The following is a 17,309-nucleotide window of genomic DNA, read 5'->3' on the forward strand; positions in this document are numbered from 1 at the left end:
TCATCCCCGGGAACAGTGGTAGTAATAGTAGGGTCTGATGGGACCATTTCAGGTTTCCTCCAGCTCACTGAAGTCTGAATAAAAGAATCTTCAGAAACCTGCTTTAGAAGATCTGTAACTTACACGGGGGTGGGGTGGGGGTTGCAGAAACAAGATGCTTAAGTGCTCACAAGCATCTGTCCCTTAGCCCCTCTCTAAGGGGACTGTCCACCTTTTGGTTTATGTTCTAAAACCCGCAACAAAGACCCTGGGTACTTGTATCTCCATCATCCAAGACCAACATGCTGGACCTTTGGGGTGGAAAGCACTGGGTGGAAATGGGGCTGGGGGAGGTGATAGGTAAACATTTCTGGAATCCTCTAGCATCTGGCTGTTTCCCAATTTCTTCCAAGCAGGTTTCGCTTATTGACAAAGCTCTCGCCCATCTTTCCCTGCTTTCCCTTCCTCCCAGGGGAGAAAGAACTTCCTTCCCTTTCTTCTGATGACTGACGAGGGGGGTCCTTTCGTTTTCAGCTCCCACCCACACAGTCACCCCCACACCACCCCCAGGTGATCCAGCTTTCCATTCTGAAAGCAGGGAATACAGGGATACCCGCAGATGGCTTTGAAAAGAGCAGGAATGCGGGAGAGGCTAATATTCTCGCCAAGGGGGAAAGGAGTGGGGGGAGGTTTTGAGTGTGGATGGATACACTGGTTTGGCTTCTCTTTGGTGCTTTCTCTTCAGATACCCCCAAACTGAGGGCACCACCATAAGGCATGTTCATTCCATCAGGATCCATCAAGCCCCCTACTGTGCCCTCAGCACTGCCCTTAACTGCAGAACCACCCATGAGTAAGACAGCTCAGCCCTGGGGCACCCAGTCCCAAGGAAAGGAGCTGAAACACCCCAGGAAGCAAAGGCTGTGAGTTTCACCGAGGAAATTAACAAGGCACTGCATGCAGGGATCATCAGAGGGACCGTTTGTTGCTGGGGTGTTCCTGGAAGCCAGCTCTGAGGAGGTGACATTTTAAGATGAGCCATGAGCCGGAGAAAGAGTTAGCCTTCCAGGTGGGGGTACTGCAGGGACAAAGGTGCTCTCAGTGGTGAAAGTGAGGTGCGTTCCAGGAACAGACAGACGGGTGGGGTAGCTTCCTAAGAGTGCTGGGGGGTTATGAAGGGGGGTCAGGACACAGAGGTCCCTGTTAGCAGGTGAGTTTACAGCCCATTTCCCTATCAGCCAGGAAGGTCATGGGAAGTCTGCTGCCCAACCGGAGGTTTGAAATACCTGGAGCATTCTGGGAAACAAACAACCAACCAAACAGAACAAACTGACTCCCTTTGCTTCAATTCTTAGGCAAGACAGACCTTCTTCCGCCTTGGGCTACCTGACCAGAAATGAGTGGGTGACATGTTATATCATCTCAAAGGACAAAAGTGGGGGGCCGTGCTTTCCAGAACATGAACACATTAAAATTCACGTTTGTCCCAAATACTCACCCACTCAAGCCCATGGAAGGGAGCTGGCTTCAACTGTCTCCACTGCTGGGCTGCTCTGGAGAGGAGTCTTTGACAAGAACCGCCGACTTCTTACCGCAGGGCAGTGAATCAGGCAGCCCACCCTCCAAGGGCCGGTGGGGAGTTAGGGGCAGGCGTGTGGGGCAAGGCTGCATCGATGAAGGGTTATCTTGACTTTATTTAAAATGTTGATATTTTGCTCGCCTGGAATTTTTTGCATTAATTTCAACCTTTTAAACACAGCAGTAAAATAGTGTTTGTGGTGACTTCTGCACTTGCGACATTTCCTCCAATTCCGTGCTCTAAGTGAGCGCCCCACTCTCCTCACCCTAACCCTGGCCCCCTTATGCCGCCATTCACGCTTACCAGGAGAGCCTTCATGACCAGGCCCCTTGGGTTCTGGAAGTTTTCCTACACCCCACACAACTTCCCCTGGAGTGGACTCCCCGTGTGGAGTCAGGTTGGAGATGTGTACACACCCAGTGGCAGGAAAAACATGACCGCACGACAAATGTCAAACCCTCAGTTAGCGGCCCACACCAATGACCCCATGACCACGACCTCTGACCTTTTCAGATCCACTGAGGCAGGCCCGGGGGCCGCCCATCGACTGAAAGCTGTTACTGTGAAAGCTTCTGTTTCTCCCCGCTCCAGATGGTCTGCAAATGTCAAAGAGGGGAGAAAAGGCCAAAATTTCCATAAATTAGCTTGAGCCAGGAGCCAGCGGGTGGGTAGGTGGCTTTCTTGGCCAGTCTCAGGGGAAGGGGGCTTGAATCTCTGTAATGCGAGCCCAGAGAGTGAGAAGGGGACGGGGAAGCTTTCAAGGTCTGGGTGCCTGCTCCGGGCCAGGTGCTGCGGGCCGAGCCTGAGATCAGGTCTGCAGGGACCCGGATGTGGTGTGAGGGGCTTTGGGCTTTATCTGTCAAGGGATGGGGACTCCAAAGATTTTAGGAATGAGCTGATGCAAATTGCTTCTGAAGTAGTAGAGAGGAGAGTGGAGACAGAGAGTGGGCAGAGAAAGTGGATATTTCAGAGAAGTGTTAGGGTATCCCAAAAGGGGTCCTGAAGTGTGTGTCCCGCGCTGGAGAGAAGGGGAGACCCTCGGACTGCATGCCCCTGGGAAGGGAGACATTTGTTCAGGAGCTTGTGACGTCACCTGCTTTTAAGAAAGATGACCTAACAAGGTCCCAAGCTCCGGGGGGCGCACCCAGTACCCCAGCATCAGGGGGACTTTCCCAGGCTGCTTTGTCAGGGGGAGAGAGAAAGGCCAGAGGATTAAGGGGAAGGGCACAGAGGAAAAAAGGCTTTTTCACTGAAAGCCATGAGCCACTTGTTCCAAGCAGCAGTGGAGAGCATTCACGAAGTAGGGTTGTGCATTCATGGACAGCTTACAAAAGCCTCTGCACATTCACTCACACTGGAAACTACCCGAAACTCAAGATGGATGCATATTACTTCCATTTTTAAATAAAGCAGATCAATCCATGGAGGCTCAGAGAGGTTAAGTGATTTGCATAAGGTCACACAGCTACTAAGGAGCAAGCCAGGCTGGGGGACATGAGGATGGATGTGGGGTAAGCTGCCACTGGGTCCCAATGAGATTTGGGAGGCAAGACTGAGGTCCCAATGCCCGACAATGAGGCATTTCTAGGACCTGCACAGAAAGGACCAAAGCCAACAGCCCATCTAGGGAGCATGGCGAAGACCCCTAAGGCCCAGGATGGGTTAAAGCAAAGACCCTGCTCGTGTGACATGGTGGTTGTTCACAGACCACTTCCTGCTCTTGTCAACTGCACTGGAAATTCCCCAAGGCAGGGCTTCACTCTCCTGTTTCCTGGTGGGCTATGCATATACAGCAGGTCTGAGTAAATGCTCTAGTCACTCACATTGAAGGCCCTGGGGAGGTGGTGGCAGTTCATTTAATCAGATCTGTAGAGTTCCCCAGAGTTCCTCAATGGTCAACATCACTGGAAAGATTGGCAGGACATGGAGAGTTACAGCACCTTTAGAGACAAGAAAAAGGAGGCTCAGAGTGGGTAAGTGTTTTGCCTAAACTCACACAGCAGGGCCCATTCTTCAAACCCTCACCTGGGACCTTTCTTGGCTATCAGGCAGGGGTCTGTGTGCAACAAGGAGCGGTCCCTTTGCGTGGGCCAAAGTCAAAACCCACCAAAAAGCCTGCTTCCTCCCCCAGCCGGCATGCGGGGCCTGCAGGCAGATCAAGGCTGTTTGCTCTTGTTTCAGGAGCTCCCATCAAGTTTCGCATGGGGTGCTCTTGCCAGCAGGAATGGGGTGCACCCCTGGGAGGGGCCATGGGGCCATGGGATGCAGGGCACAGCTGTAAATACTGCCCACTCCCCAAGAGAGCCCCCACTTGAAAGAAAGGGGTCTTCCACTGTTGGCATACTCAGCTGCCTGGGTTTGAACCGCAACTCTCTGATTTGGGCAATTTGCGTGACTTCTCTGTGCCTAAGTGCCTCCATCCACAAAGTGGGGACATTAATAAAGGGATTAAATGAGGATTAAATATACTGGAATTAACAGGACGGGAACCTGCTTCCAGGCATGCCAGGGCCGGGCTGAGCCCTCAGCATATGGCCAGTGAAAAGGCTCCAGCCTTTGCCTGACCCTCCTTTAATCACAGCACCTCACTTCCTCTCTAGTTAAAGTGACCAAACTAATGAACGTACTAAATATATGCATGTATATGTATAACCAGTGTATCAGCATTTAATCAATCTATTGAATATACATGTATCTAAGCACACACATATCCGTGTATTTTCAATTCTTAGTTGTTATTGAAGTGGAGTCAATTTACAATGTTAGTTTCTGGTGTTTAGCAAAGTGATCCTGTTATACATTATATATACATTTTTTTTTTTTTTAAGAGAAGCAGGGGGTGAAAACTGAGCTAAATCCTTGTTTTTCATACGCAGACTGCACAGATAATGTCTACCTTTAGGGAATCCTGGAAATAGTGATCAAACACGATTTAGTGTTTAAAAGTAGCCACCAGAACTTTAAGCAGAGTTCCAAGGGGCAGAAAGAAGAGAGGTGAGAAACAGTTCCTTTTTTATCACAAGCTCCTGACAACTGCCATTAGATCTGATCCCAAGGGCACGGGACCCAATGAAACACATTTTAAGCACCCTGACGTCGGGCCGTGCGTCCGCAGCGGGGACCCGGCCAGTGGACGCCCTGCCCGCCCCTGTCGGCCGGCCTGGCCCCAAAGACTTTTCCATAGCACCCTTGCTCAGTCCCCCGCGCGAGGCACAGATGTCCCACGGGAACATAGCTGCAACAGTGACTCACCTCTTCATTTTTAGCGCGTCCTCTCTGAGCCTGCGGCTCTGTCTTTGCCGGGCAGCTGTCTGTCTGGGGGTCACGGCCTGCTCGCTGGCCTTACTGCCCCGGGGGCCCTGTGCATGGGGTGGGGGGCAGGGACCGGCGTCCACCCGGCTAAGACAGGGAAGTGGGGACAAAGTGGACCCAAAGTGTATCTGGACCTGGGAATGCGTTCTGCGGCCCTCTGAAAGTGTGGGTCTGCAGCAGCCTCTGGAATCCTGGCGCCTTGAGCAAAATAATTCAAAACTCTGCTCTCAGGGTCTGTGGGCTGACTTCCTGGCGTGGGGCTCCTGAGCGCTTCGCTCTCTCATTCCAGGACCGGGCTGACTGCATCACTCCACGGCCACGCGCACAGGCGTCTACAGCTGAAAGGGTTTTCGCGGCTGTTAACTGGCCGGTTCACACCTTTGGGGCTTAAGGAGCTTTTAGCTGAAAAGGCCTTTTCTGCCAGCTTGAGTAAACAAAAAACCTATTTATGTCTTCAGAGCACCTAATTAAGGCAGGGCTGGGAGAAAATCAGTGACAGGGTGGTAGTGAAAATGCAGGCCTTTAAGTCAGGAGAAGGCTGCCCCAGGCCAGCTGGGTGTTCCTGGGGAAGCTGCGTCCCCTTCCAATGTTTGTTTCATGAAGTTGAAAGGAATAACATACCGAAAGCCCAAACGCCCTTCTCCTCCACCGGCCGACTGTTATGTTGGACCGTCCGGCCTTTCTCTGTCTCTCCCGTGTGCGTGTAACATCTAGTTGGTCTGTTTCCTGAATCATTTCAAACCCAGTGGACAGACATCCTGACCCTGAACCCCCAAATATTTCAGTGGCACCTGAAGAACAAAGATGCTCTCCTACACTGACCCACATAGTGTGACCGCGCCGGGGGAAATTAACATCGGTGCGGGGACATGAAATGACCTCCACCGCGTATCAGAATTTCCCCCAGTTACCCCAGTAACATCCTAGAGAGCCATTCTCTTTTTCAGTCCAGGTCCCAAGCACAAGACGTCCTCAGTTGGGACAATGATGGGTGGGGGCCAGTTTCTCCGGGGGTCTCTTGTGTCTCTCTGCACAGCTTGTGAGCAGCGGCCTGGCTGTCCTGTGTCTGGACTGTCATTTTGAGGATGTTTGTGAGGAGAACAGCTTCAAAAAATAGACATGTTGTCTCCCTACAAAGCAAAATGCAGGTGTGCTTACTGTCCAATACGAGTCTATCTCCCCCGGGGGCGGGGGTGGGGGATCAGACAGGCTTACTGCCCGTTATAAAACATTTGGTTTCCTTCAACGCAGGGCTCCTCTCCTATAGTGCAAGGCACTGTGTGTGCAGCGTCACTTGGCCTTTTTGAGTGGCCCTGGGGGAACTGGGGCTTGGTAAAGTGGCACTCTGGCTACTGCCAGGGCTGTCAGTGACAACATCCTTTATCTCGGACCCCAGTCTCCTGTCTCCTGACAGCGCCAGGGAGTCTGCGGCAGGCTAACGTCTTAGCTGGCCTGGGGGTCGGGGGGGGGGGTGAAATCTGAGACTCTTAATAAAAAAGTCTTTGACAGTCATTTTCAGAGAGGAGTACAAGTCACTTCACACCCTCAATGGTCATTTCTCTTTTGTCCCTTTTGGTCCTAGAATAGTCCCATCTTTTATTTGTCTTTCCAGACACGGAGAATTTTAAAGCGTTCAGGTCAGGAGGTTCGTCTGCGTCTGTCGGCTTGCTGCCTCGCGATCAGACTCAGGGTACACGCTGCGGCGGGAACCTCACAGGGGCGATGCTGGCGTCACGGCAGAAGGGACGTCGGGTCAGCCTGCCTCATTCTCCATCAGGCTCACATCTCGTCACTCGGCTGAGGTGGTGTCCAACATGCTTCTTCCCTGTGAAGTTATCTTTTTCTTGGTGATTCCCCAGGAACCTGCGGGGAGCGGTTTTGAGTCTATGGGAATGCCCTGTTCCCTGACAAGCCTTACCCTTGCCGGCGGAGGGCACTGTGCTGGATGACAGCCCTGGACACCGGGGCGATCAGGTTTTCCTCCTGCAACAGGGACCCCTCGACCCGCAGAGCTTAAAATATTTCCCAGCTGGCCCCTTGTAGGAAAAGTTTGCTGAGCCCTGCGAGGGGGGCGGCGGGTGGGGGAAGTATGGAGACAGAATTGTGAGTCTCTGAATTACTGTCAGTAAATCCCCTTTAAATACATTCCTTTTTCCATACCACTTTTGTTACCATTTTCCCATTTTTTTTTAGAGGTTCATGGTTGTCTTGCTCTCAAGCCACACTTAAAATTAAGGACAAGCATCTTTAGAGTTTGACACATGTGGAACCAGGACCCACACGCAGACTAGAAGCTGTGGAAGCTGCCCCTTCTTCGAGCCTCTCCCTTGGCGAATCCGTGCGAGGGAAAATGTTCTGGGGTTTTCCGACCGAGGCACACCGTCCAAATTGGTTTCAAATTATTTTCTCTGACTAGAAAGCATCATGTCACGTTAATTGGTGGGTATGTCTGCCCGAGTCCATGATGCCAAAACATCATTTCTTGATTTAGAGGGTTTGGGGGATGAAAAAGTTGTTATACTGACAAAAAAAAAAAAAAAAAAAGTCCTTCAAAACCCACTATGGCTTTTCAAGAGCCGGTACGGCAAACGCTCAGGAACAGAACGGTCGTTCGGGGCTGCGTCTGAATTAAGAAGCACACGGGACATCTGTGCGCGTTAAACACGTGTAAGACTGAGTCGAGCCTGGTTAGAGCCAAAGGGAGGCCAGAGAAGCTGAGAGGCGAGCAGAGGAGAGAGCAAATCCTTCACCGGCTCCCGCCAAGCTCCGAGCTATTTCTCTGCACCTCCATGGGATGGAGGGAGGGCACAAAGCTACCAGGGGCCGCCGCCCCCCTTGCCAGGGCCCCAGGGTGAGCACACCGCAGAGCAGGGCAAACAAAGCCCATTTCTACTCACTCCTCAAGGAAGACACAAGTCTGGGCAGATTTTCTGGTTGTGTGGTTTTCGGCTGAAAGCGAAGGCCAAGGGCATCGCGTAGGAAGCAGAGGAAAGGCTCCGGCTGCTGGTGTGATGCCCAGGGGCTCCCAGGAGGGCAGAGTCTGGGTACCAGACTCAAGGGAGCGGGAAAGGCTCAACAATGCTCCCTGGACAGTCCTGAGATGCTGAGGGGAAGGGTGGAGGCTTCTTGTCTGCCACCCCTCCAATCAGGAATTATTAATTGAGAGCCTATTGTATGCATGGCACTGGGGACACAGCCATGAGCAAGTAAAACTTGGTCCCCATCCTTAAGAAATTTCCAATGGGGGTTGGGGGGAGGGGGGAAGAAAATAATTAAGGAAGATAACTTCAGAGAGTTAGGAATACTGTACAGATAAAATGGGATAAGGGAATAGAGACTAAGCAGGATGGAGCTGCTTTAGATGGGTGGCGAGAGGAGGCACGGAAGCTCAGTCAGAGGTGAGTTTGAATGGTGACAAGGGGCTGGCTCTGAGTAGGGCCTGAGGAAGGGCATTCCTGACAGAGGACACTGGTGGTGCAAAGGCCCTGCGGCCACCATGAACTCAAGGTGATATTTATACAGGGAAGAATATAAAGAGAGACACAGAGAAAAGAGCAGGGGGAAAGAAACAGAGGAAGGAAGACAAGAAAAAGGAGATGGGAGGGAAAAAGTGAAAGAATGGAGTTGTGAAAGACTGGAGGTAAAGGACAGGAAAATTCACGGAAGGGGTGGGGAAGAAACCCACTGCCCACAAAGACGAATTGATGCATTGTGAGCACATGCGGGGCGGAAGGAAGGTGGGGTACGTGCAAAGCTGGCCCTCACTGCCGCTGCTCCTGAACGATCCCTACTTGTCTCCACATGCATGCACTTGGCCTTTTTGCTAGTTTTGTGTGTGTTTCGTTCTTATATCCCCAGCTGGATTATAAGCTTTGCAAAGGCAGAGAGCATGCTTTATACATTTTTTTTCTTTTTCTTACCACAATGCTTATAACAACACTTACCACAGTGCTCTGTGCACGGTGGGCTCATTAATTATTGTATGAACAAAGGGATGGATGGATGGATGGATGGATGGATGGATGGATGGATGGATTCTCAAACCAGACTGTGTTTCTCTGCAATTAGCCACATTGTTTATATTCTACTCAGGTTGGATAAATATTTTACACAAAGACACACACGTCCACGTGGAGCACAACTGTGAATCTGCACGCTCACTTAATTTAAAGAACATCTCTGACCCTGGGCTTTTCTAAAGAAAGGACTAGCAGCTTGGCAAACTGATGCCAGGAGGTTTAGAAAGAGGCAAGGATCACCTGCTACATCGGGGTGAACACGATGCCTTTCACACCAGTGCAGAGATGAACAAGAACAAGGCGGAGAGACTGAAAAGAGGAGGAAAAGATAGGTACCTGCTAATGCTCACCAGTCTTGAAGTTCCTCTCTTCCTCCAGGGGACAAGGCTGTACTGTGTTCCCCAGGCTTCTGCGCAGATAGGTGTGGCCTCAGGGTTGAGTTCCGGCCACTAGCTAGAATGTGGGTGGGACCCTGGCCCCTAGAACTTCTCTTGCATTTTTTTTCTCCTGCCACTGGCTGAAAGGAGAGGACTCCAAGGACCTAACGGAGGGAGGAGCCCCAGGCTGGAGGGTGCCTGGGTCCCTGGATGAGTGCGGGGAGAAGAGCCGGCTGGCTCGCAGCTGTGCGGACACTGAGGTTTGGGGGTTGTTTGTTGCAGCAGCCGATGCTGCCTATGCTGACGCTGAAGGGATGGGGAAGGTGAGACGTACGGCTCTTCCCTCCCATGGAAGCCTCCAGAAGAAGGGGATCTCGACTCACCTGGCATCTAGAAGCCAGCTGCTGGGGCCCGAAACGATTCTCCCTGTGACACCAGCGTGGTGGACAAGCCCAGGGAAGGAAGGACAGAACGGCTTCATTTCCCACAGGAACAAGGGCATCTGACATGGGGGCCACTTAGCTTAAAGCTTTCAAGGATTAAGTTAGAAACACTGAAGGAGAAATGATAAAAAAGCATCATTGCCTTCCAGAAGGATTGGACCCTACCTCCTGGGAGTTTCTTTACAGAAAAAGTTAAACATATACGTATTTTTTTCTATAGGTTTAAAAAAATGGACTTTCAAAAACTTCCATATTTTAAAAACAAGGGGAAAAAGATGGACACTGGATTGGAACTTCATCTTGAAAAATAAATTGGAAATGATAAAAATGTTTAAAAATTAAAAATAAACTAAAAAAACTAAAATTAAAAAATTTTTTTTTCATTTTCCTTTAAGTGCAGTAACTCTACTCTTCATTCTTAGAGCAGACAAATGACCAAGAGTGATTTTTATTTTTCTTTTACTTTCCATGTTTTCTTCCCTCAAGAACATTGTCTAACAGCATGATTGACATACTTCCCTTCACGTTTGACCTTTTTTGCAACTCTTGTGGGTCAGAGATTATCTTTTTTTTCTTTTTGTAAAAAGCTCAACTTTAATCAAGGATTAATCACCATTTTCACGGGCTTCTTTTAATCCTTGCAAATTGAAGTCACTGTCTAGCAGGCGACGTTTAGTCCTGCTGGGTGACATGTGGACCGGCCAATGTCCCTCGAGTGACTGCAGGGGCGAGACGTTTTGCCGCCAACCTCACACGGCAGACGGTTCCCGGTGTGTCTCCTTTCTCCTTCCCTCCAGGCCGTGCTAAGCAAGGCTTCTGCAGTTGCCACTTCCTGCCTGAGCGACTTGAAGGAGCGCCATCTTGCAAGGGGGTCCCATCCGTGGGAACGTAAATGGCCACCTTGACCGTGGAGCCGTTTGCTGACACGTGCCGACCTTGGTGTTTCTGGGAGGTTCGCAGAGGACTGCTGTTTACCCTGAGCCCGGGCCGTCCGCCGTACTCCCTACTACTGTTTTCCTAGCCTACTTAGCTATTCACTGGGGAAGGTACCACAGTGGGGAGGGAGGCTTTGCTCAAAAGCCAAAGTGCAGAAAAACAGGGCAAAGGGAAAGAAGTTTATTAAAAAAACAGACTTTGAGAAACAGCGAATGCTCTTGGTAAGCAAATCCTTTCCCAGGGTTTCTCAATGTTCAAGGAGATTCAGCCGTGGCAGAAAAGGCTCCGAGCTAAAGGAAATACCCCGGTTCCAGATTTACTGCCCATTCGCTGGGATTTGCCCACGGCGGGGCTCCTGGCACCGGCCTGTGTGGAGGGCCTGGGGAAGACTCTGTTTCGTAGCCAGCTGGATAGAAAGGTGGACATCTGGAAGCTTCTTAGAGTCCTCCTGTCTGGGCTCAAGAAGTTGCGTTTCTATAGTCACTGCTGGTGCCTAGGTTTCCAGTCAAAGAGGAAGTGGAGGGTGAGGAACCGACCGCCTGATTCTGTTCACTATTCAGGGCTCTGCTCAGATGTCACCTCCTCCGGGGTGCCTTCCCGGACCATTCTGCCTAATTGCCCCCCTCCTCCCCCAGGGCAATTTGTATTCCACGCCCTGCTTTGCAGTCTTCAGAGAATGTATCGCCACCTACAATGACGAGGTTCACTGGTTTTGTGTCTCCCGCACTGGCAGGTAACCCCACGGAGGAAGGAACTTTTAACTGTTTTATTCACCAGTCAATCCCCAGCACCTGCAAAAATGCTGGGCACATAGCAGATGCTCATTAAACACTTGCTGAATTACGTGGAATCCTTAAGTTAGAAACACCGAAGAAGAAATGGATAGAAAATGTCATTGCCTCCCAGAAGGACTGGACCCCACTCCTGGGAGTTCCTTTACCAAAAAAAATTACATATATATACATTTGTTTTCTATACATGATTCAGTGAATGGAACTCTTGTGCAAAGTGTGGAGTGAGATAACCGGGTCATTGTGAAGAATACAAGGAGATAATTGTGCAAAGTATTTAATGGAGTGTCTGGTACGTTGTGAGTGTTCAGTGAGTACTGGCACTTAATAGTAATAACTCACAGTGAGCGCAAGGTCAACTGAGTTCTGTCTTTTCCACACATACTGTTATAAATTCACATCTTCTACTTCTAGTCCTTCTGGTTTTCGGAGATGTGGTTTGATCCGTGTACGATTCATCTTGTCACGCTCCGCCAAAAATATTTCCTCATTCATCAGACTCGTCATCCCAGATTCGTAGCATTTTTGAATGTGATCAGCACATCTCTGAAGGCCCTGTGAAAGATCATTAATAGGAATGTTGAAGTGAATGAGACCGGGCAGAGTCCTGCGGCACACACACCACAAGAGAGCTTTCTGCAGGTTGGCATCAACGGCGTTAACTCAGCCCTCCTTGGTTGCTCACTCTGATGGTTACAGAACCAGCCAATCATGCTCTCACTGAGATCACAGTTCTCCCTCTTGTTTATGAGAAATAAACTTGTCGATGCCTCAATGAAATGCAGTCACATTTATCACCACAGAATTCCTCTGATTTATCACTCCAGCAACCTAGAGTCATCCGTCAAATAAGTAAAAGGCATCTGTCAGGTGTGACTTGTTCTAAGTGAACCCATGTTGGCTTCCAGAGATCAATCTTTTATTTTATAAACTCAAAACAATCCTATTAGTAACGGTTATTAGTCAGCTTAGGCTAAGCTACGCTACAGTAACACGCAGCCCCAGATCTCTGTGGGTTACAACAACAAACGTTTACTGCTCCTACTGCATGTCCATCTCAGGCTGGATGAAGTTTTTTCCACATCAGTCTTCATTCTGGGAACCCAGGCTGAAGGAGCCAACACTCTTGGGAGGGGCCAGGGCTTGTGGAAGAGACAAGCAAAGCAGAGGACCTCATGGTGGCTCTGTGGGCCTCCGCCCAGAAGTGAAACACATTTCTTGTGCTCACACTCTGTTGGTTAAGACAAATCACCTGACCAAGCCTGGCAGCAATGGGGCAGGGCTACACGGAGGGACGTGGTGGGGCTCCACGGGGAGGCGCAGGGCCTTTGGCAACAATGATACAATCTACCACCCCATCGAGAGCGGACTCGGCTCCTGCTTCTTTAGACAAGTGGGATTTTCCCCGAATGCAATAGTTTCCGGAATTACTGAACTGACAGCAGTGGAATTCAGGGAACAGTGAGGGATGATTTAGGTACTGACGCGAGCTCCTGCCCTGCGGGGTGCACACAGGGCTGGGGCCCTGGACACTCAGGGCAGGTGCCCCGCATTCCAGCTCTCCACCCAGTTCCTGAGCCAGAGACCCCAGACTTGCCCTCAGCCCCCTCCCTCAGCGGACCCCCAGATCCCGTGTAGCCTTTCTCTTAAGCATCTCTGTGCTCTTTTCCCTCATCTCCAACTCGACGGCAATGCCCGAGTTTAAGATCAAATCCCCCCTCCTCTGGGATTTGAAATCACTTCCTACATGGACTCCTGGTCTCCCTCCTGTTCCCTCCACTCATCGGCCACCACCTGGCTGAGGGATCTTTTGAAATTCAAGGGCGACCATGTCCCTCTCTTTTCTATAAATCTTCAATGCTACGTCCTTACCTGTGGGCTAAACTTCAGAGTCCTCAGAAGACAGCAGAATATATGGAAAAGAGCAGAATTTTCATATCAGTCTGTCTTGGGTTGAAAGCTGGGACCCCCACCTCCACTGCCGTCACTGCCACCGACTAACTGTGTCATCTCTGGCCACTCTCTCTACCTCTCGGAACCTCTGTTCCCTCATCTGTAAAATGGTGACAGTATTAGTCCTTACTGACAGGTTGCTGTGAGCATTAGATGAGATAATGCGCAGAAGACACTTAGGAAGTGCTCAGTAAATGGCAGCCAATATTATGGTCTCAACTTTAATATTATGAGACCCCGTTCTAGTCTTCTAGCCACTGCCCGTCTACCCTGCTCCTCCTCCCCTCCCCGCTTTGTGTGCTGCGCTGTCCCCTAAACATGCCACCCCCTTTTCCATCATAGGGCTCTGACGTATGTTCCTTCTGCTTGAAACGTCCTTCCTGCTGGGAAAATGTGGGAAGGTAGGGGGAAGCGTCCGGCTTGAGAGCAGCTTTCCTCATAACTGCCAAACTCTGGAGGCGACCGAGATGTCCTTCAGTAGCTGAATGGATGCACCGGGTCCATCCAGACCAGGGGATATTATTCAGTGCCGAAAAGAAGCGAGCCACAGGAAGCCATGGAGGAACCTCAGACGCATACGACTCGGTGAGAGAAGCCGCTCGGAAACGGCTACACAGGATGCGGTCCCAGCTCCGTGACGCTCTGAGTACGGCCGGACTACGGGGACAGGAAAGAGGCCAGCCGTTGCCAGGAGCCGGGGGAGGGGACGACAGGGGGGCGCACAGGGGGATTTCAGGGCAGCGGAGCCGCCCTGTATAATAGCGTAAAGGTGGGTGCGTGACCTTGTGCCTTTGTTAAACCCCATGGAACCACACAACAAACAAGAGTGGAATCTTAACGCAAACCATGGGCTTTAGTTAATAACAATAGGTCAGTATTGATTCATCAGTTGTAACAAAGGTACAGCACTAAGGCAAGGTGTGACCAGCGGGGGCTGGGGGGGCGCCGGGTAGGCGGGCTGCCTTACCGACTGCTCCGTCCTCTGTAAACCTAAAGCTGCCCTCTCTCTCTACATAACACGTACAATGTATAGCATATACAATACACTATTGTTTATTAAGTTTCTGGAAATGCCTGCTCTCCCTGAGGAGTCTGGGTTTGAATTCTGCCTCTGCTACTGACTACACACATCACCACCTAACATATTATTCATTACTTGGGTAAGTTATTCAGCCTCTCTGAGCCTCGGTTTCCTCGTCTGTAAAATGGGGGTCACAACAGCGTCTCCCCAACAGGCTTGTTGTAAGAATGGCGGGCATGGGAAAAGCATGCAGGACGGCGGCGCACGCGGGAGCGCTGGGTAAGCGCTCCGTAAGTGTTAGCTGGTATTAATATTATCGCCATGTGGCTGCACCGGACGCATCAGCAGTGACTGGGACTTGAGCTGATGGAGGAGGAACAGGGCTGGTGGGGGTGCCACTCACCCACCCCCCAAAGCAGACAGAACCCGGGGACCCTGGAGGTTAGTAGCTCCATGTCCTCTCCACCTGAAAAACACAATGCCAGTTTCCTTCCAGTCGGGAAACCACTGGTCTCTGGTTCTCTTCACCAAGAGCGCAGGGCTTTGTCAGTCCTCCAGGGGAGAGGGCTTGAGGCTAGGAAGCCCCAGGCCCCCACTCCCTCTGTCTGAAGAGGGCCAAGCTCTTGTCCCTTCACGGCAGTGTTCCCAAAGGGCTGTGGCAGCAGAAGGAGCAGCAGCGGCGATGACGCAGGCGGGCACAGCACTGCGGCCCCAGCCGGGGGCTCCCCATCCTCTCAACACTCTCTCCGCCCTCGCAGGCGTCGCCCAGCTCTGCGCAGGTGCAGTGGGACAGACCTCAGACCTCGTGCTGCTTCCCCGGGGGGCTTCTCACACTTGCAGGGACCTGCCAGCCCCCTGTGCCTGCGAAACCCAAGAGTGTAGGGGTGTTCACATCCACGGGGCCACCAGTGGGGAACAGATGCCAGTGGAAGAAGCGTGCTTCCCCTTCCATCCTCCTGGGGGACGGTTCTGAGGCTGCCTTTCATCAGAAGATCCTGCAGGACGGATTAGGACCTGTGTATCTGTGCCCGCCCCTTCTCTGGCCCCTCACTTCTGTTCCCTGGAACCACAGCTGCAAACAAGCTACCGTCCTGCGAGCCCAAAACTCTGCTTTCAGGCTGAACCCAGGCTAAGATGCTGGCGTCTCCAGGTGGTACCTGATCTATCCTCACCTCTTATGCATGAATGTGGCGAACGGACACACACACACACAGAGCTGTGTTCCCACCACCTCCCAGCACCAACCAAACCCTATGCCCAGGGAAAGGATTTCCCAAGCAACAGCCACGAAGACCCAAAGGAACCCGCTCCCCAGGGGAAGCGAGCAGCCGCCGAGGTGGTGGCGCACAGTCAGCCAGACTCGGGGCTGCTGGGGGGCGGGGGGGGTGCAGTCTGGCGAAGGAGCTGCAGACGTGTGCCCCTAAATTATGATATTTTCCTTCCTCATGGTGGAATGAATGCCGCCTCAGACGGACGGCTGACCCTGCAGCTGTTTGTGGCGGGGGCCCCGTGGCAGGCCAGTGACTTTGAAAGGGGGGACTGGAGTGGAACCTGACAAAGGGACCACTGTCTTTGAGGGAACTTGACTGGAGCCCAGCGGAGCCCAGCGGCGGGAGTTTGCACAGCTGTGGCTGGAAGCAAACATGTACTTTTAGCTGACCTGGGCTCATGGCTTCGCGCGTTAAACCTGACACTTTCCAGATGTCCGGAGCCCTCCCCCGGCACCGTCCGCAGCACCTCGGCCCCAGGTACACCCCCTGTCCCCCACTGTGGCCTTGTCAATGCTGCATTGTGCTGGAGACCCTCGGCCGCTCCTGCAAACTCCATACCCCGACCTGAAGGTGAGTCCCCCAGGCTGAGCTGGAGATTTAAGAGCTGGATTCCAAGCCAGTTCAAGTTCAAAGTCAGCTCAAGGGCAGCTGCCACTCTGACTGGCATCATTCTCCGTGCCTGACTCTGGGGTGGGTGGTGAGGGGAGGCTGAGCGTGCCTTCCAGAGGGCTCTTTCCAAACTGCCCTAGGGGGAACCCTGAGGTCTCCAGTACTAGAGAAGGGGAGACTCAGCTGGAGTTTGGGGGTGTCAGGGGGTGTCGCTACGTGACCACTGTCTCTCAGTCCCACCTGGGCTGGTGGAAATCATGAGGCCCCCGTACGTGGACATGGGCAGGCCACATGGGGACCCCAGCTGCCACGGGAGTTCTGGGGGGGGTCACACACCCCCACCGTGGCACAAGCCTTCTCCAGCACCATCCATTCTGGAAATTACCCCACTCAGCAGTCCTACGTGGAGAGTGGGGTCAGCAGATGCTCTAGGCGCTACGCTGATGGAGGCAGGCAGGACGCTTGGACATTCAGGCAGGAGGTGGCTTGCTTGGCTGGGTGACTCCCGGCCTTGAGGTCTCTGAACTCAAACAGGCGGAAGGATTTGGGCCGGGGCTCCAGGCCCATGGAGGGTGTGGCCCCCCGTCTGGGCGCAGACACAGGAGGAGCCGTCCCACACCGCTCGTGGTCGGGGGAGGGTAAAACGAGGTGACCGGTGGCAGGGAGAGCCTTTTGTCGAGTCTGACTCACAGGCATTCTTCCTCCTGGGACAAATCTAAGAACACTGGGGACACTGCCTCGCTCAGGGGAGCTGGAAGGGACGCCCAGAGGCTGAGAGGCCCCAGAGCTCACCCTTTGGGTGACCCCAGGGAACAGCGAGCTCCCTGTAATTCCTTCCTCTATTAAAGTGTTTATTAATGTGTGCTCTCTAACAGACTCTCAGTGTAGAATAAATCATGTCTCTGCACCTTCACTTTTATTGGGGTTCGGTTTTCACACGTAGGGAGCACGCATCTCAGATGTCCAGCTCCGTTCATTTTCACACCTGCCCAGGCCCAGATGTACCCACAAGCCCATCG

At 52.1% G+C, this 17,309-nt stretch overlaps 1 protein-coding gene across 4 annotated transcripts in view; it reads right to left on the reverse strand.

Moving 5' to 3' along the window:
- Nucleotides 1–17,309, reverse strand: part of LOC106728837 (refilin-A) — a 234,102-nt gene that overhangs the window by 21,112 nt on the left and 195,681 nt on the right. The window contains exons 3-6 of one of the 4 annotated variants that reach the window (XM_032471295.1): nt 11,779–11,991; nt 3,382–3,498; nt 2,064–2,154; nt 1,478–1,699 (exon numbers count right to left, since the gene is read on the reverse strand). The gene's annotated coding sequence lies outside the window, so the exon portion shown is untranslated. Of the gene's footprint in view, nt 1–1,477; nt 2,155–3,381; nt 3,499–4,810; nt 4,987–11,778; nt 11,992–13,308; nt 13,453–17,309 lie in introns of those variants that run through there. The other 3 variants (XM_032471297.1, XM_032471299.1, XM_032471298.1) reach the window with 3 other exon arrangements.

Source organism: Camelus ferus, chromosome 32 (genome assembly GCF_009834535.1).
Source record: "Camelus ferus isolate YT-003-E chromosome 32, BCGSAC_Cfer_1.0, whole genome shotgun sequence".
Classification (NCBI taxonomy): Eukaryota; Metazoa; Chordata; class Mammalia; order Artiodactyla; family Camelidae; genus Camelus; species Camelus ferus.